The sequence below is a fragment of the Mastigoproctus giganteus genome, chromosome 3 (assembly GCF_048544385.1).
Source record: "Mastigoproctus giganteus isolate SK-2022 chromosome 3, ASM4854438v1, whole genome shotgun sequence".
Classification (NCBI taxonomy): domain Eukaryota; kingdom Metazoa; phylum Arthropoda; class Arachnida; order Uropygi; family Thelyphonidae; genus Mastigoproctus; species Mastigoproctus giganteus.
Window position 1 is genome coordinate 58,386,746 of NC_143577.1, and position 21,412 is coordinate 58,408,157.

The following is a 21,412-nucleotide window of genomic DNA, read 5'->3' on the forward strand; positions in this document are numbered from 1 at the left end:
AATTTAGAAAAAAATAGGAATTCGCTTAGATCTAATAACGCAATTTACTATCTTGACCCGCCATTTAAGTCATAAACAGAATACAGGATATTAAATGAGGAGAAAATAAAGATAAATCATCCATGATACGATCGATTATTTTATTATGTCTCACAAGCGCTTCTTTAAACGAATCTAGAAGTTCTCCTATGATGCACGTGGAAAAATAATGACCGTCTATAAAACATGCAGCATCTGAAAATTGTGAACATCTGCAGAACATGGAACTATGCGTAAAGAAATATATATGAGGGATAGAATGGACTAGAACTTAATTTAAAAAAACAAATTACGACTGATTCCTAATTTGTGTATTCCTACGCATGAAAAAATGATATCAAAATTGAAGTTTTAATGGTGCCTCGGGAAGAGAATTAAAATGTTTAATTATCTTAACTTTCATCAATGTTTATCAACATATACAACTTTATAAAGATTTCTTTAACTTAAGATAAGGGAAAACGTAATATACTGATAAGTTCCGAACCATTACACGGAAAGAATTTTCTGACTTGTAACCTCATTAAAAAGACTTTCGAATGACAAACTGTATTTGTCCTTATGACAGATAAAGATGAATAAATCAGAGCTGACCTATTATTTTGATTTACTAATTCACCGATGTATGTTTAAACTCCAAATGATCTTTAGAAATTGGAAAAGAAATTAAATTGATTTTCTTTGGAGATGTCGCATAGGTCTTAAATCTTTGCTTCCTTGAGTATCATTATAAACTGGAAGAAATTCGAACTGAGATCTTTTCATCCAGTGTGCGGAGGAGAATGATTATATTACTGTACCACCCACAAGCACAAGAAAGAGGGAGTGAGTAAATCCACAAATCAGCACATTCCCCAAGTTTTCCAGAACTCAACGATTCTCCTAAGAAACCTGAGGATTTTGACCGCTTCATATTCTTCTGTTTTGTCTATTCAATCTGTTGCCACTACTTTAAAAACAACAATAATGTTGCTTTATTGTAAACAAAATATATTATATTATTTCCTTAAACTGACAAAACTACTAATAATATCTTAACCTCATTGCTATTTCTGGTTCTCTGCGTTCGTACGAAAATTAAGGTCTGATGTTATTTAGCTTTCCTAAAGGGCAACGCAAATGAATTGTATATCAGATTTAAGGAAGGCACTTTACGACACTGAGCACATGTTTGGATGAAATCTAAATGAAGCAATTAACCCAATTACATTATTCCCAATTAAGAGTCTTATCAAAAACCTTCCGCGCAATTCGCTATATTAAGCGAGGAATTCTTATTGAAAACGTCTTGGAAATTTCATTGCAGGTTCCATCGTTGTATGCAGACTGCTTAAACGACATCACTTTTATGAGATTTTATTGTTTTCGGGCGCTTCCCCTGCATGACAACGTTTGATTATTAAATTCCAACTGCCGGAAGTAATTATCATCTTATAACTGGAAGACAATTTCAATAACTGCCATATCTTCACTACTATTACTGGAAGTTTATAGAAATGCACGAACTTTTAAATATCACTTAAATAACCCTTTTCTTGTTTAAGTCAAATATTTGAAACTTTGATTGAAATGTTTGATTGGTCTCAGAACTGCATTATAATTATTAGATATCCAACATTTCGTCTATCGTCTACTAAGAATCTTATCTTCATTCATTAAATGCTAAAAACGAACTACACACTATAATTTACTTAAAACCTTATTTATCCTTACTCTAAGAAATGCTTCTTATTTCAGAAGATGTAAATTTTAATACAGTGTAAGGATCGATATACTTTCTTTGAGGAAAACCTGGAGTACATGGAGGAAACCTATACCATTATTTAAATTTAAAAAAAAAAGAGTAAATTCTCGTTCAATGGATTCCTCTTCTTCTAAAGAAATATATCAACAAAGTTTGTCATCATTAAGTCCGCAGTGTTTTTTCCTGCCTCAAAACCCACTGGATACAGATTTTACTATTTTTTTCTCGAATTATAAACATTGTAATTGCATGTCTTATTTTTATTTTTTTTATTTATATGAACCGCGAATGCTATTAGAACTTATAGTACTTAGTACCGTGTGTGGGTTGACGATTTAGAAGAAGAATGAAGATATTTGTTGACGTTAGACTTAAATTTCTGTAGATCGTAAGTTTCAGGAAATAAAGGGAGATTGTTCCAGAAAACAGAAGTTGAAGGAATAAATGAGGAAGAAGAAAAGCTGTTTCTGTGAGTTTGAAGTTGGAAAGTAAAGGATGTTGACGAGAGGAAAAAGGAACCCAGTTTTTTAGATGCAGAAGAAGAAATATTTGTGATGTGCTTATGCCAAGAGAGAATAGAAGTTAGGATAATCCCTAATAGAGATATGTGATCTTGTCTAGAAATCTGGGTGTCATTGAAGATAAGTATGGGGGAAGAAGGTTCCTTTTTGCGAGATATAAGAGAGGACTTAGTTTTAGAAAGATTGAAAACAACTAAGGTATTTGTCCCTCTGAAGATCAGCATTTATGAAATTGGCAGTGGATATTCAAGAAACTGAAGCTGTTTGTGCAGGGAGAGGTTTCTAAAACTGAAATGCAGTGTGCAGTCATCAGCAAAGCTATCGATTGGAGTTTCAGTCAACGGATGAAGTCCTTTAACATACAAGAGGAAAAGTGCAGATGAAAGAAGTGAACTTTGGAGAACGCCAGCATTAGTAGAGAAGTTACAAGACACAGAGCCATTTACCCTCACACGCAATGCCGGGCAGAGAGAAAACTGGATACCCATTTACAAAAAAACAGTTGTAAAACCATGAGATAGAAGCATATTTAGAAGACCTTTATGCAAAACCGACCAAAAGCCTTTGAAATGTCAAGAGCAACTGCTTGAGTTTCGACAAACTTTATTACCAGTGGATCAACATTGACCGAATCCATATTGGCGATCAGTGATCAGATGAGTGGTTTCTAGATAGTTCAAGAGTTGGGCGGTTAATGGATTTCTCCATTACTTTCGAAAGACTAGAAGTGCAACGGGATGATAACTGTGTGAGAGGGATTTGTCATGCTTCTTAGGAACGGGCTGGATATGAGAAAATTTCCAAGCAGAAAGGCAAACGCTAGTTGAATTAGAAAGTGTAAAAAGGAAACACAGAACAGGAGTAAGATGCATTGAATGGAGTGTATTGAATGGTAGGAGGAGGTTTACCAATATCATCAATACACGAGTTAGAAGAAAAGTGGGATGCTAGCTGCTGAGCTTTATCTTTAGCTGAGGTGCAATTGGACCTTATGGTTTTTAACAGAGGTCGGAATAGAGATGGACAGAAGTTGTGGTCAGTAGCTTTGGCAAGAATGCTCAACTATCATTTGGACAAGAAGCAAGTTTTCTACTCTTGCCTGTTCAAATTCTAGTTTGAACCGTTTAATAATTTCTTTGCAATTATTGTAAGCTTCGGTGTAGGCAGAAAATGAAACTGGGGATTTGGATGCAAGCTAATTGTAATATGCAACATATTATCTTGAATAGCCTTAGCACATTTTTGGAAAAGATAGGTTTAGATAATTAAAGAGATTTTAAGGTGGAGTGTGAAATAAAGGATTTCATCCCTAAAAGAATAATTTCACTGATACGATCTGAGCAAACACTTATACTAGAATGTCAGAAACAGTAATCCAGCTAATATAAAGAGGAAGAGAGATTTTGCATATCGTCTCATTTTGCATTCTTATAACGCCAAACAACACGAGGTTGAGAATGTCACAAGGGAAAGGCTCAGTTGGAGAAGAGACATTACCAAGTTGTAATCTGAGATTAGTAAACGAGCACTCACCTTGACCTTGTACTGGAAGGGTTGTTTGCGAGAAAAGATCAAGATTGTTGGCTGACTGCTATTCTGATGGGTACGTGAACAAATTGTACGAGGTCATTAGTAATTGCAAATGCTCCAGCATCTCGACCAGCTGGGTCCGTGTGACTAGAAAACGAAAGCTATTTGGAGTTCTGAGCATTAAAAGCACCAATCAGAAAGCACCAATGAAAATTATACTCACTGTTGGGAAAGTTGGACAAATCAAGTTTCAAAAAGAGAACGTCAAAGAGTTCTGTGCGTGTGTGGTATGGGTGTTTAATGGCGCACAAGCTACTGCGGCTATAGTGCGCATATTCATAGGAATGTTGAAAAAAATAATTAATATTAAGCCAGTTCAATTTCATTTCAGCTCAGAAACTAATGATAGTCATTCCTACATTCCCATTTATTTCAAATAACAAAAACGTTCATTAATATTTGCGTCTTCATCAATGATATGATTTAATGTTATCCGTTCTCGGAGATTAGCCAGAGAATGAAATATTGAAGTTTGATGTTGTTGATAGTGTGGACAGTCAATCAAAATATGTTTGTTTGTTAGCTGTTCAGAGCAGTGTGGACACTGAGGAGGATCATCGCCTGTGAGTAAATGGAGGCGAGTCAGATGAGTATGCCCTATTCTAATCCGTGCAAATACCACTTCTTCTCGCCTAACCGTCTGAATGCATGAGTGCCAAAAATTTGGGTCCTGTTTCAACTGGAAAATTTATTATTTGTTTGTTTATGCCATAGCTCTGTCCACTGTGCATGGTATGCTGTTTAAATCATGATATTATAATCAGAAGCTGGAATGAAGTCAGATGCTAAGTCTAAGATTGATGGGCTTTTAGCAGAAATATCAGTCAGCTCATTCCCTTTAATGCCTGAATGTGCTGGAATCCAGCAAAAGTTCACTCGCTGCTGACGATATTCAATTTTCAAAAGCAAATTCCTGATTTGATTTAACACAGGGTGATCCTTATGAGAGGGATTCTGCATTGCTCTAATTGAGCTGAGAGAGTCGGAGTAAACTAAATATTTTGCAGATGGGTGAAGAGTCAAATTTTCTAGAGCTAAATGTATTGTAAATAGTTCCGCTGAAAAGTTGCTGTACTCGGGTGGAGGAGTAGCTGATATGATAGCAGAGGGAAACACTGGTGCTGCTCCAACAATTGAACGAGATTTGGAACCATCTGTATATATCGGTAAGAAGTCAAAATAGTTTTGAATATGGCTAGCATGGAGTTGTTGCACATTCAGATTCGGTAGACGATTCTATCCCCATTGGAGAAAATAAGTATCACAGATCGGTTGAGGAAAGGGAGCCCATGGTGGGTGAGAATAATTCTTTATCTGCTGCCTACTGCGGAGAAGACCATTCCAATTTTGTGATATTTCAAGGAGCCGTAGGCCTGCTGGTCGTATTTTATTTTGTTTATTTCTACAGAGATTGTGAAATGGTGGATTAAACAGAGATGGTTTAATGGGGTGCGGAGAACAGATTTGTATTTTGACTGCATATTTAAGTAGTAACATTTTTCTGTGGAGGTACAGAGGAGGCTCATGGGCTTCAATATATAGACTGTAGGTTGGAGATGTCCTATAAGCACCAAGAGCAATCAGCAGCCCATTGTGTTGTACAGGATCGAGCAAGCGTAATACATTCTTTCGGGCAGAATCATAAACTCGGGCACCATAATCTAAACGGGATCTAATCAGTGCTCTATACAAGAGCAGCAAAGTTGAACGATCTGCTCCCCAAGACAGGGCAGATAAAGCACTTAGCATGTTCAGCTTTTTCAGACAGGTAGTACGTATTACTTTAATGTACTCAAAGAAGTTTTACTTGTTGTCGAGGGTCAATCCCAAGAATCTGATATTGTTGGCAATCGGAATGGTGGAATTTGATATCCGAAGTTCAGGGTTTATATGCAATCTACGTTGATTGCATAAGTGGATCCCAACTGTTTTCTGATGGGAAAGACTATATCTATTGAACTCAGTCAACTTTTGTACTTTATCGAGGGACATCTGCAATTGCCGCTCAATAGATCTCATGTTCTGAGAATGGCAAAAAATAGAGAGATCGTCAGCATAAAGATAGGCTTCCACAGTATTTGGGAGTTCTTTTGTAATGGAATCAATTCTAAGGGCAAATAGGGTTGCGCTCAATACTGACCTCCGTGGTACTCCAATCTTCCTGCGAGACTGCAGAAGAAAAGAAGTTTTGGTATCGAACCTGGAAAGAGCGACTCTGGAGAAGTTCCTAATAAATATAGGCAGGTCACCTAGTAGACCAAGATTATGAAGACCACTGATAATGCCATACCGCCAGGTAGTATAAAATGCCTTCTCTATATCGATGGAGACCATAACTAGGTGTTCGTTTTTCACAAAGGCATTGCAAATTTCAGATTCGGCCGACCTGTTTTTCCAAAAGCCATGTTGACAATTACTCAGTATATGTTGAATTTCAAATGATCAAAGTGAATGATCTGTGGATTATTTTTTCAAGAATTTTACCAAGGCAACTTGACAGAGAGATTGGCCTGTAACTATTAGGACTGGAGGGATCTTTTCCAGGTTTCAAAAAGGCCGAAACTGTAGCATGGTGTCAAGAGGTTGGATAAATATTTTCCAGAAAGATCCGGTTAAAGAAGACTAGCAGCAGTTCTAAGATTTGTCATCGAGATGCTGCAGCATGACATAATATATGCAATCTTGCCCAGCGGCACTGTTTCGTGTCGTTTTGATTGCCTGTAAAAGTTCACAGTATTGAAGAGGCTGATTATACGGAAGTGATAGTGAGGTTCTAGAGTTGATGGGTCTCTGTTCTACGGCGGTTTTAATTTTTTGGAAATTGGGAGTGTAGTTTGATGCAGCTGGGACTTGGACAAAGGTTTTGCTTAAGGCATTCGATATATCTAGAGGATCAGACAGTTCTTGCCCATTTAAGGAAAGAATTGGGGAAGGGATGATTGGAAACTTCACAGAAAGCTGCCTAATTTTCTTCCATATTAATTTGTAGTCGGTATTTCTATTAATAGTACATGCAAACCGAGTCCAATAATCTTTTTTGGCTTCCTTTGAATGAACCGCGCTTTTGCCCTTAGCTTCTTGTAGATAGTTAGATTAGCTGTGGTTGGAGATCGATGAAATACACTGAATGCTTTATTTCTTTCCTTCTTTACTTTCGTTCCACCAGCAGTTGGAGTTCCATCGGGTTGGGGGATTTGATAATGGAATTGGGTAGTTAGCTGCAACTAAAAGACGGTCTGTGATATAATCAGTTACTTTATCTGTAGTTGAATAGTTTTTTTGTCCAGAGTGATTTCTGACTGAAATTTGGCCCAATTGGCTTTAGAAAATTTCCATTTCCTGCAGTGTTGGTTTAATGGTGGTTGTGTAGTGAGCAGGTTACAACAAACAATTGGAAAATGGTCACTGCCCATGGGATTATCCAGAGCCGACCACTGAATGACTGGAAACAGTATTGGGGAACAAATCGAGAGGTCAATTGCAGAAGTTTGTCCAGTGGGTAACTGTATATGGGTGTGTGCACCACTATTAAGAATGGTGAGGTTTTGTTTGTCTAGTAGAGTTTCGATCAGTCGACCTTGTCTATCTAATTTAGAGGATCCCCATAAAGGATGGTGGCCACTGATATCAAGCAGACATGGGAAGGTAGCTGTATTAAAAATTCTTAAAGATCATTATAAGGGTAGGTATAATTTGGTGGGAGATAGACTGAGACTAGTGTAAACGCAATCTGAGTAATCAGACGCACGGCAACGGCTTCAATTTGTGTTTGGAGAATGATTTGGCCTGCAGGGATTTTTGAGTTAATCAAAATAGCTACACCACCACGAGCATAATCGGATGTATTCCGATTTCTTCGATAGATTGGGTAGTTTTTTTTTTATGGAAACGGAAATTTTAGGAGTTAAGTAGGTTTCCTGCAGCCAGAAACCCAATGGAGAGCAGCGTCTAATTAAGTACTGAATGTCGTCAATGTTGCCACGACAGCGTCTACAATTCCACTGTAAAATAAAAGACATTATTTGAATTTAGAAGAAGCTGTATCTGACATAGCTGTCTTATGGCGTTCTGGCTTTGGTTTGTCTCTCTTTGGAAAGGTAGGGCGACCGGTGTCCATATCTTCTTCTTCTACAAATATTTACAGAATCGGATCTTTTCGTTTGGAAGAGTAATCTGCATCCATCGATGTGTCCTGAATAATCATTTTTGAAGTCGAACTAAAATTATTTGAAATAGCACTGGCGGAGTATGAGATTTTAATGGTATCGCAAGAGGCGTATTACTTGCTTGGTTTGAGTGCTTCAGGGCATTGAACTGTTGCTGAGAGAGGATTGCTCGAACCCAGTGGGAGATTGATATGTTAGATGGAACGGTAACATCAGTTGGAGTGGCTATTGTTTGATTTTTTTTTTTGCAATATTGGCATAGGTACGGTTACGTATACTAGGTGCAATTCATTTTCTTGCTTCCTGATAACTAACTTTGTTTCAACTTTGTATTTCACAATTTTTTTCTCCATTTTCCACCTCTCACATGTTTTAGAGTAAGCAGGATGGTTACCTTGACAGTTTGGACAGATCATTTCTTTCGCCGATCAATCACGTTGACTGTGATCGGTAGATCCACAGTTGGGACAAGCTGAGTTCCCTCTGCATGCCGTTTGAAAGTGGCCATACGTTTGGCATTTATAGCATCTCAATGGATTAGGAATGTAAGGACGGATGCGACAAATCAGATATCCTGCTTTTACTGATTTTGACTGTTAAAGGTGAGAATGATATTTCTGGTGGGTGTGAGTATATTGTTCCTTTTAATCATAATTCTTTTGACAATAATTACGTTTTGTTTCTGAAGCTCTTCTTTAATTTCTTCCTACTAATTCCTGGTGTGACCATGCGAAATTAGTAGGAGTTAGTCTATTAAATATGAAAAATAAAGAAAGGTTACTTTCCTTTCTTGCTCTCTAACAGTACTTTCGATAAAAGAGCTGCTATTAAATAAAAGGATTTCTTAAGGAGAGGAACGTAAAAAGAACTAGAATTCACCTTTTAGAAAATCGCAGTGAAAGCACAAAGAGAAATCGCTCAGTCACAGTCGCTTGGCACCCGGAGCAGAGTTCTAAGTGATTAGTGGAGTTGGGAAGACGATACAGTGAAAGATGAATTTGACAGAATACGGTAGAGATAATCAGAATCAGAGGAGATGGAAAAGAGGCGATTCCAAGTCACTAAGTCTCTGACAGTTACTTATTTATTAAAGTAATTCCCTGACAGGGAGTATCAGAGCGGACATATGCACAAGTACTACCTTTAAAGCGAAAATAATTATACAGCAAATAATTAGGACAACTGAGATAAGCAGTGGCTTAATCAGCGGATAATTGGGATTCTGTCATAAAAATAAGTGAAGTGAAGTGAAGTGAAGTGTATTCGTGTCAAACGGCACCAGGGGTTTTCCCCCATCTCCGCGTAGTATACATTGTCATGTGAAACAGAACACTGTTGAGGCCAGAGATTTAAAAGTGTGTGGATATTGTACATGTGTACTGTCGTGTACCGTTGTTCATCTGGTCATTTAGCCGCTGGACCCCTACTGAGGCCCAACGTTGCCCACACTTGGCCCCGTGGAGGCAGACCAGGTACACCAGTTTTACAATTATTTACTCTGGCAGGCCCTGCCACCTAATTTCCTGAGATTTCAGTGGCTAGGACCTATGTAAAAAAAAAAAAAAAAAAAAAAAAAAAAAATGGGGTAGACGCTAGAGGTTTAGGTAAGGCCGAGATAGGTTTTAAATGAAGGTTAGGTTAATTTTTTACATTGAAATTTAGCAGCATGCAGTGGGACATTCACGGTCGGTAAAGGTAGAGTGGGGGAAGACTGAAGATTGGGGGGAACAGATAGAAGTATGGGAACGAAAGAGAAGGCGATCCCAGGAGTGTCAGTGGAGCAAGCCCCACCAGGGAGGAAAGGGGGGGACAGGGGAGGGGATGAGACAGAGGCCTATCTCCTCCCCTTCCCTGCCTAGGGATGGGGTTTTAAAAGTGAACTGGGCAAAGGTGCCCAGTTTAGAACGCCAGGCGGCGTGCTGAAGCAGAGCTGCTGTGGTCATGTGGTCCAGTCATTGCGTCGCACATGGGAGAAAGAGTCCCGTCCAGAGAGAGATCATTGTCTAGTAGGAGTCCGCATATATGGTGTCGGATCGTCTATCATTTGCAATGGATGTTCAATCCTAGGAGACAGGGAGAGTGAGGTCCCACCATAACGGCCATAGTCTGGTTCAGTTTGGATGCTCATCTGCAGGGAGCCCTGGGCTAATGGCGTGCATTATTGATTGCAATTTGTGTTCTCCTTCTTGCAAATAAGTCTTGTGCAAATTTGGCGAGCGCACTATATTCATCGAAGCTGTCCAGGAGATGGTGTTCCTGGTCCTGAGGTAAGTAAGTTAGTCTGGTGATTAAGATTCCGCGTAGGTCGTCGTACAGTGGACATTGGTGCATCAAATGTTGCCAGCTCTCGCGTTCCCCACATGGACAATGTGGGTCCTCCACAAGCCGAAAGGCTGCAAGTTTTTCATTGAAAGGGCCGTGACCCGTCAGGAGGTAAGTGGAGTGCAGTCCTGGGTGGAGCCAAGGCGGTGATTTAGGGTACACTTTGTGTATTTCCGGAAAAAATTTCCTTGTCACTTCTCCTTTGGTACTGTTTGTCCAGCGGGTTTGCCACTCTTGCTTTAGATGCCCTAATAATCGGGTTTTTTCTGTCTTTCTGTCATTTGTAAGTTCGATGGTGTACCCCATGAATGTGACGGGCATCCCTTTAGATAGGTAGTATGACAGGCCACACCTGACAATCTCCAGGTCCAGCGGGAGAACCCCCGCCAGCACCTGGAGCGCATGCGTACTGACAGTCCTGCATGCGCGGGTTATTGTTAGAAGGATTGATCTCTGGATTGAATCAAGAATTCTTTTATTTACGGCCATGGCTGTCTTGTGGAACCAGATTGGAGCAGCATATGAGATTGCTGGTATAAATGTAGCCTTATAGTAGAGAGAGAGTGTTCGCTTTTTCAGGCCCCAGTCACGCCTTGTAACACGGGCTACCAGTGCAGAGTAGTTTCTAATTTTTATTCTTAGTTGCTTGAGATGAGGTTGGAAGGAGAGATTGTTGTCAAGGATGACACCTAGATATTTCATTTGGGTGGTAAACTTTATCGTTTTTCCTTTTATTTTAATTTGCGGGGGTCTTCTGATATTTAATGATCCTTTGAGAAGGATCGACGTTGTTTTTGTCGGTTCAATTTTTAGGAAGTTTTCTTCCGCCCATTGTTGTAGGATCTCTAGGGCATGGTTTGCCTGTATCTCCAGTTGGGCCCTGGAGTCTGCAGCCACCATCAGTGCAAGGTCATCTGCGAAGGCTTGACACTTTACTTCCCCCAAGTTGGTGTCAAGGAAGTCGTCGAAGACTATATTCCAAAGCAGGGGGCCAAGAACGGACCCCTGCGGGCATCCTCTATGGATATTTCTTGTTATCCTTTGGAAGGGCGCTATGACTTCAATTCTTCTTTGGGACAGGTAAGCTTTGATAGTATTGTAAAGGTTTATGGGCGTATGAGCTTTGCGGAGTCTGCCAAGGACGCTTGGCCACCAGAGAGAGTCAAACGCCCTAGCAAAATCCACAGCGATCACCAGGAAATATTTACTTTGTCATAAAAATAAGTGGGACTTGGCAGACTTTAAGTGGAACGGACATCATTGAGACCATCACTGAGTCATAACCTCAAAAGACATCAATCATACTGCGCGATGGAAGAGATGGGTGTTGCCGGAGCTTTGCTAGGGAGACTAAATATGGTTTTCACCACTTCAAGCCTACTTTAAGCAAAGTGGTGGTGGTGCACCTGTTGATAAGAAGAATAACCCTCGTATTGCCTGGTAACACAGAGGCGGGGGGGGGGATTATCTCTGTGCGGTGTGGATCCCACACCTCGATCCCTGTTTACGTTTGTTCACGCCTGGGTGTTCATCCCCCAGTATAGTTGGCACCGTATTTCATGACTTGCACATGAAGATTATACCCAGGATTACTAACAAACCCACCATCTTAAAGGTCCAAGCATAATAATTTGTTGTTGCGGAACGACCGAACTTCACCAAAATTTGGTACACTTGTCTCAAGTGTCACCCGAATCAATTACATCAGGGTTTTAGAGTCTAATGTAGCAAGCCGAGCTTGAGAGAATGGCTGTGTCAACGTCAAGGACTGTATCTGACAAGAGACATTAATATTATTCTATATTATTCTGATAAATCGTTTTCTTATAAAAGAGTTCGGTCTAATTTAGGATTTTAATCGGTTGTCTATAATATTCGATACTAACTTAAAGCTTTTCTGGATTTAAGAGCAGTGGTTCTTAATTCAACATATTCGATCAGTAAATCTCGCATAATTACCATTCGACTATTCGTAGTATAGAAAGAATCAACCTATCAGCTATTTATATAATTAAATATTTATTTAAAAGACACGATACAAAAGTACTCGATAATAAATCTCTCAAACTTATTCGCATATATAATCAAAGGATTTATCATCACTACGATTGCTAGAATACCATGTAATTAATCCAAATCCAATTTTTCAAACAAAGGAAATTAATTGCAAAAAAACTTTCATATTATTATTACTATAACAAAAACTAACAAAATAATGAAATTAAAAAAAATATATAATAAATAAATATTTTAAAGAAATAATATAAAAATCAAAGGAAATAATCAGGTACGAAAATCAATCGATATCGGATTTCATTAACCTGCACAATCGTAAAATGGATACCAAAATGGGCGTTATCTCTAATTGGCTGCATAACCAGATATTTTAATATATGAATGTTCTGCTAAAAACGTTGTTTCTAATACGGTAGAAATATCAAATGTCAAAAAAATTTATTTGAAAGATATCCTAGAAATTTAGTAGTTGAAAATATTTATATAAAATTACATTTCAGAAAACTACAAAGTAGCAACACCAAATAAAAATTAAAATAAGTACAAATTATCATGTCTCGGGCCGTTACATCTCAGATATGGATGATCCTTTCAGTAATGTAGGATGATCCTTGCCAGATGTTAATCCCTTGAACCGATCGATTTGATAATAAAAAATATAATTTGTCCACACCGAAGCTACTTCCTATACTGCGACACGTAATTTCTCTTAAATTGAAAAAAAAAAATAAAATAATAATAATAAAAATAAAATAAAACAATAACATAAAAATAAAATAATAACATAAAAATTATATTTTATGTTGTAACTATATTGCACTATAAGGACCCGTTAGTATGCATATCATTTTTTTTATTTTATAGTACCGCACACGCTGGTGGCTACCTACGTTATATCGAGTGTAATAGACTTAATTTTTCAATTACACTTAATTTATAACTACAATACCCTCCAAAAAAGTATGCAGATAGTTTCACAATCAAGCCAACTAAAAGACCTCTTCCCATCCTAACCAATCAGGTTCTGCCATATGAGTCAGAGTCATCATTTATTCACTACGCCTTGAAACGGAGGTCCACCATTACCAAACAGCTGGCAACTACCAACGCCATTCTGGGGCTCTGCAAGTTTTGGCTGAGATGGCAGTTGTTTACCTGGATATCCAGTCTGCATACGTCCGGTACCTCCTGGAATTTGCGATGAGGGATACCAGATCAAAGGCAATTCACTAGAATTCTTTAAGTCGCTACTTTTGACCAGGGTCCTTCACCTGTACTGATGTGGGATTTAATTAAAGATTTAATTACCATCAGCGGTAAAGGAAAGGGTTTTTGCTTCCGTAAAGGTGAGTACAGTTGTCTCAGAATGTTTTTAAATTCTGTACAGTGGGATCAACTGATGATGTTACCAACAGTAAATTCTAAGTGGAAAGCATTCAAGGAATGAATCGTGGATTCTACTAAAAGTTTCATACCTATTAAGAAATATTGTTCAAGGTTTAGGCCTAAATGGTTATCAAATGAACTAATGAAACTCGTAACAGAGAAAAAAAATGCATGGGATGCATATAAATTATCAAGCGACTCAGAAGCCTATGGTAGATATAAGCTAGTCTGTAATCAGGTCACAAAGGAGGTTCGGCAGGCGAAGGCAGATTACGAGAAATCCTTGGCAAAAGATGCTAAGAAAAACAGCAAAGATTTCTTTACTTATATAAACTCTAAAAGGAAGGGGATGAATCTGTTTGGTCCACTTGACATCGATGGTTCCACTGTTGATGATCCTGCTCAGATAGCAAACAAACTGAATGAGTATTTTGCATCTACATTCACACATAAGGAGTTATTAAGGTTTGAAAATGGCAGAGGGTTATCAAATTGTAGCAGGGTGCTTAATGATTTTGTTATAACTGAGAGCAAAGTGGAGGAGAAATTGTTGAAGTTCAACATAAGAAAATAACCTGGGGTGGATGGGATCTATCCAGTTATATTAAAGGAGGCGGCAAAGCAACTAAGCAAACCCTTATCCATAATTATGAGAGCATCCTTGGACTCAGGGGAGATCCCCACGGACTGGAGATGTGCAAATGTATCCCCAATTCACAAAGAGGGATCGAAGGGTGACACGAGTAATTACAAACCAGTTAGTTTAACTTCTGTTCCGGGTAAAATAATGGAGTCACTGGTTAAAGATGCATTGCAGGATCATCTAGACAAGATTTCAGCAATAATTCAGACACAGCATGGGTTTGTCAAGGGAAAGTCTTGTCTGACAAATTTGATTGATTATTGTTATCTGGTTAACAAAGGAACTGGATGCAAAAAATAATTTTGATATCATATATTTGGATTTCAGGAAAGCTTTTGACACTGTTGCGCATGGAAGACTACTGTACAAATTGGAGCAGAATGGTATTAAGGGTAAGTTGCTACAATGGATAAAAGATGGTTAAGTGGGAGCAGACAGAGGGTGGTAACAATGGGTGCTGCTGTTCGTGGACTAATGTTATTAGTGGAGTCCCACAAGGTTCAGTGTTGGGTCCACTGTTGTTTTGTATATTTATCAATGATACTGATGAAGGTATATGAGGCTTAATGTCGAAGTTTGCAGATAATACAAAGGTTGGCAGGGTTGTTAATGACAGTAATGGCAGTGTGCTACTGCAACAGGATCTAGATAATTTGGGCAGATGGGCTAAGAAGTGGCAACTGAAGTTTAACCTTGACAAGTGCAAAGTGCTGCATATGGGTAGAAGTAACCCGAGAGAAAAGTACCAACTGTGTGGTACTACACTTAAGGTGGTAGAAAATGAAAAAGACCTGGGAGTAATTGTGCAGTCAGATATGAAGTTTTCTGAGCAATGCAGACAGGCTGCCAGAGCAGGTCATGGGGTTTTGTCAATGATATATAAGAATTTTGCTAGCAGGAAAAAGGAGGTGATTGTCCCTCTGTATAAGGCATCAGGCCACGCCTTCAGTACTGCGTACAGATCTGGAGGCCTCGTTTTAGGAAGGATGTAGATTTGCTTGAGCGTGTACAGAGAAGGGCAACAAGATTGGTGAGGGGAATGAAGGGATCCTCTTACCGAGAGAGGCTTAAGTTCTGCAAATTGCAGTGGCTGGAGACTAGGCATCTGCGTGGTGATCTCATTGAGGTGTATAAGGCCTTGAATGGGTTGAGCACGCTGATTTCTGATGGGATCCTTCCACTTGTTCAGATTACGAACCTAAGGGGGCATAAATTCAAATTAAGAAAGGACAGATGTAGAATAGATGTGCGGAAATTTGCCTTTAGCCAGCGGGTGGTTAATTGCTGGAACAAACTTCCATCTGTCGTTGTGGAAGTTGATAGGTTGAATAAATTTAAGGAGGAACTGGACAGGCATTTGAAGGGAATGGTGTGATTTTTTTTTTTTTTTTTTTGCTGATGCTGCATAATCTCATACACTTGCTTTCTTTCATCACATGCCACTACTACTTGGCTATGAATAAAAAATCATTCACAAAGAGCGTTTGGTGTAGGAGTTTCCCAGTGCGGAATTCTTTCTAGGCTCCTCTTTACTGCTGCCATCCACCCATTCCTGTACCAGCAAAAGGAACTTATCAGTTATGCAGACGAGTTGAAGCTCCTCTATCGGATCCACGAGACAGCCCCACCTGATCCTGCTTCCGAAACCATCATTAACAGCCTTAAGAATCTTATTATATGCTTAGCACAGTTCTCTCTTCAGATAAAAAAAAATTAAATTACTATATTAGAGTTACCCGTAAATGATTACATTCACCCGTAGTCGTGTCTGTAAATTGCGTGTGTTCTCTGGTCGATTTTCCTGTTTTGCTGGACGAAAAAACCCCAGTTTCTGAGGGAAAAACCTTGCTATCTGCGCCTGAGACCGACTAACTCAGCCACGGAGTGAAAAAAGCCACTAAAGTTCCTCGCGTCATCGACGGGATTCGAACCCGGGCCTTTTCCACCCGGTGTGGGGAGGACGGTGACGATACCACTGTGCTACACACGCAGACTCTCTTCAGATAAAATCCGCTCAAAGGGCGTTTTCACTTCAATCAAACCCAACACAACTAAACCTGAAAATTCATGGAACCCCCATCACCCCATTATCGCCGACCCTAAACTCAGCTTCAATCACCATGTTGGAACGAAAATCACGCTAAAAACTACATCATCTCAAGTAGATGTGGTTGAAGAGGACCCATCATTGCAGGGTCCTGTTCAAGCATAAGCTTCTACCCCTCGCACACTCTTCAGATATCACCAAACTACTTAATTACAGAAAAGTCTCAGAACGGATCTTCACCCTCCGCTTACTCGTCTCAATTAAAATGATAGCGGGTGAAATCAAAACGCCAAGTTTTAGGCAGATGTGCAACTGGCGGATCTCCCTGAAACCATTAAGAGCCATCCGTTCTCTTCAGTCTGTGGCGTGGAGGCTCAGGATAGGCGACAGATTCCAGCCCATGGAGATGCTCCACAACGACAGCGACTACAAAAAGTCCATACAGGATAAATCCTACATAAGACGCATCATAAGGGAACAGCTTTCGTCTTCAGCTGAGTGACTGCCATCGTTACTTCATCGCGCTGTGTGTAGCATGAGAAAAAAAAGAAGTTCTTTCATTTTCTGTGTTAATATATAATTTTATATATGCAATTATAAGTTTTATCTTTTTATATATGTTTTATGCAATTTTTCCTGTATTGGTTAATTTTATGTTAAACCACTACCACTCTCGCTGTTATGAGTATTGCATCAGGCATCTATGTAACTATTCACTGATGTAATAAAGATATATGCTGCCCTACCATTAATATCTGGACACCCTTCCATGGATGGGGAAACGTCACAGAATCTGCTATAAATATGCACACTGGGCTTCGAACAGATAATTGCAAAAGTGGGCATGCAAGATGACACGTTCAACAGAATTAACAGACTTATAAAACGGAATGATAGTAGGATGCCTCATAAGCATGCGTTCTATAAGAGACATCTCTGTCACTTTGGGGATCCTAGGTCAACGCTTAGTGATGTCAAATGCAAATAGCAGAGGAATGGGACTGAATCTGTCAAAAAAAAAAAAAAAAAAAAAAAAAAACGGCCTGGTAAACCCCGAAAAATAACAGAAGGGGACTAGAGAATTCTGCGAAGAACTGTGCACGCAAATCGCAATATGCCATTTTCTCAAGTCAGGCAAACCGGCTCTGTGAGAATATTGAGACTAGTACAATACGAAGAACACTCCATGATATGTGTTACAATGTTCGTGCAGCTGTTCACAAGCCATTGATCACCTCAACAAATGCTAGACGCCGATTAACATAGTGTAAAAAGCGCGAATCCTGGATCGTAGAGCAGTGGAAAACAGTCCTATGAAAAGACGAGTCGAGGTTCGCACTCTACCAGTCTGATAGCCATTCCTGGGTGTAGCGAATGCCAGGGGACCAGTTCCTTCCTAATTGCATCCTCCCAACAATGAAGTTTGGTGGAGAAAGTGTCATGGTACTGGGCTGCTTTTCATGGTTTGGCTTGGGCCCATTACTCGTTATCGACAAACCATGAATTATGCACTTCTAACATTATGTCAATACTTCGGGGAAAACCCATACCGATATCAGCAAGACAATGGGCCATGCCATACTGCTCGTGTCGTAACAGAGTATTTTGAGGAGATGGGTGTGGAAAAGTTGGATTGGCAAGCCCAGAGGACTGATCTGAACCCTATCGAGGATCTTTGGGATGAATTGGATCGTCGGATACGTGCCCGTCGAGATCGCCCAAAGAACAAGGCCGAACTAGTGGCTGCGTTAAAGGCTCAGTGTAGGAACATATCACATGACATTTATAAAAAGCTAGTTGAGAGATGCCGCGAAGATTGAAGGCCGTCATAAAAACAAAAGGTTTCAGCACAAAATATTAAATGACACAATAAAAGCTCTTTTTTTGTCTAAAGGCAGGAGTCCGGATTAATGGTAGGGCAGTGTATGCAGACTGCAGCATGTCTAGTCCTCGATTGCTTCAGCAGAACAGTGACCACGCGAGCTACCAAAACTAACATCTCAAGTGGGACGTTGGTTTCGCTCACACCCAACGTTACTGTTCATCACATAGGGTTCAAATCGATACTCTGCGCCGGTCATTTCAATTTTTTTTTTTACATTCATGTAAAATTCTATTCTCTCGAACAGCACTGTGGGTATGGCACGAGGCATTATCCTCTTGACTCAGACATGAATCTGTACCAGAGATCTGCCATATCGTAGGCAGCGTCGGCATTCTGTTTCCCGCACAACCACTAAAGGGCTTAAGCCACACCATAAATCTATCTCCTCGGAACATCATTGTCCGCATAGTGCACTCCGATAGCAGACTTTCTTCTGGCAACTTCTGCATCCACCCATCTGAACGGAATACGGTGTGGCATGATTCGTCACTCCATAGAACCAATTTCCAATGATCCATAGATCTATTAGAGCGTTCGTTGTACCATGCAACGCGAGCCCGATGACTGTGATTAGCTTATGCGCTGCCGCTTTTCCATGAAAATGGAGGTTATAGAACTCTGTACGTAGACTGTTTACACAGACCTCAATTCCTGTTTATGCTTTGCAATAATATCTGACAAAATCGTCACACAATTCTTTCTAGTAGCCTTTGATCACGTTGAGTGAATTTCCGTAGTCTTCCTGCGCATTACTGGACGGTGGCGGTACTGTCATTCTTCCATTTCATGGAAACATCACTGACTTGACTTTGGATTGGACAGGCTGTCAGCAATTGCACGAATCCACAAATCAGCAAAGTGAAATCGCTAATACCACTCCTCTTGAAATTACTCAGCTCTGCTCCACGAGCCATGACCAGAACAACCAACTTGTATCTAAAACACACCTTCCTTATACAACAATCTGAGGCATCTGTTTATCTAGGAATATCCAATGGGTTATGAATGATGATATTATATAATTATAACTAACTAGTTATAGTTGATTAAGGTTCTTAAGGTTTTTATTTCTTAAAAAAGCATCTTATTTGGAAGAGAATATTCTTACCTAAAACTTCACAGACTGCAGCTATTAGTTTGTTGGTCAGTTCATCGCTATACACACGGTGGATAAGAAATGATCCTCCTTTCAGTCGTAGACCTGCTTTTTTCCTGCAAAGAGACAAAGATAGGGAGAATAGAGCGAAGGTGAGCCCAAATATATGCACTTGAAAATTCGATTATAATATTACTCCAGTATTAACAATAATTTTATGGGAAATTTATTGTTTAGAACAACCCTTGACTTTGAAGTTCTACATATGAAATTCGAATTCCACGTAGAGTGATATAAATCTTGTTTCAGAGAAAAACCTGCTTGCAGTGGTGCCGTGGTTGGACAGTGGAACAGTAGAAGAAAGTCATGTGGCCAGTCGAATCACGATACACTTTATTTTGCAATGATGGTAAGCAGAAAGTGTAGCGAAAAGCTCATTAACCAATGGACCCTTCTCGCTTTGTTAAGACAACTCAAGCATCTGGAAGTGTTATCATGGTATGTGCAATGTTTTGTTGGCATGGACTGGGTCGGTTGATACCGGTGGAAGGTCGAATATCATCTAGGGAGTACCTGAATCCTCCTGTCAGTCCTACTGCACCCTGAAATGTTACACTTTATGGATGGCAATGCAGTGTGACAGAATCGTGCAAGAATGGTTCCATGACAAAGGTTTCAACCATCTTCTCTGGCCCCTACATTCACCGGATCTCAGTTCTATTGAGAATGTCTGTGCTTTATACAACTAATCACCAACGAAGCTAGTCTACCACAAGATCGCCAGACTGGAGTCGACTCGGATTGAGGTGAACCTGCAGCAGAATCAACTCATTTCTGCACATAAGAGAAAATTTACTCAGAGGCTGGTCTTTAGAGAATGCAAAATGAGAAATGCTGCTGTGTCTTCTGGTGGGGTTGTTTTCAACCTCTTGGGTTGATAAAGTAATTTTCGCTACCATTTGTCTCAGGTCTTAAGCGCAATGACATTAAAGGTGGAAATATATTATTATCCGTCTTTGCTCCCTTGCGCCCTAGGAGAGTGAATTTTTTCTCCCAGGTGTCTGGCGCCGCCACAGGTAGGCTGGAACAATGCCATTACAGTGACTAAGCGGTATTAAAGTTAGCGTGTTAAGGAAAAAAAGAAAGGTGATTTTGCTTTCTGAAACTTCCTTACAATTTATGATCAAGTGTACAATTAATTAATGGGAAAGTAAGAAAGTCTTAAAACTGAACAAGAACTGCAGCTTTGAGCAAAAGCTCTATAAATCACTGATCGGAAAGCTTGATCACCATAACTTTTGGTAACAGGGCGAGCTATTCTCTGGGATTACAGTTGTTACATGCGGACGGACGGACGGACGTGGAGAAGACAATAGGCGCACATGCATGTATAAGGAACGTGTTTAAAAAGTTATTAGAATTAGATGTTGATACCCGACGTTTTCTCTTGTTTATTTAATTAAAAGGCGTTGTAATGTAAAACTTACTTCAGCAATGGCTGCTGCATAATTTCTCATATCAATATTTCGGAATTAAACACTATTCTTTTATTCGTGTTTTGAATTGCAAATAAATTCTATAATAACCTAAACTGATATATAGTAAGGTAATCTATACATATTAAAATAGAGACAATTAGTTCAATCCTGCGGTTTCCTCTACAGGATTGAACATGGATGTAGTTGCATTTGGGTTTGAATTGGTTGTTTAAAGTCTATAATGAATAGGACTGATTTAGTGAGGATTTCCGACCTCAAGTCGTTTAATAAGTTGTGGAATCTAAATGCAGTAAAATATGTTTTAAATTACTAAAGAAATTACGTGTAATTCTCATATCCTGCGTTGTAATCTGGAAGAACATCGATATTCCTATAAAACCAAAGTTCACCTTATGTTAAATCTTCAAAGAGCGAAAGTTTGTTTCAAAAAACCGCTTGTAACGTTTTATGTGAATCAT

General features: G+C 39.4%; 1 protein-coding gene across 1 annotated transcript in view; it reads right to left on the reverse strand.

Moving 5' to 3' along the window:
• Positions 1–21,412, reverse strand: part of LOC150088041 (guanylate cyclase soluble subunit beta-2-like) — a 575,730-nt gene that overhangs the window by 91,812 nt on the left and 462,506 nt on the right. Inside the window, exon 3 of the mRNA XM_090370546.1 lies at positions 19,468–19,571. The gene's annotated coding sequence lies outside the window, so the exon portion shown is untranslated. The remainder of the gene's footprint in view (positions 1–19,467; positions 19,572–21,412) is intronic.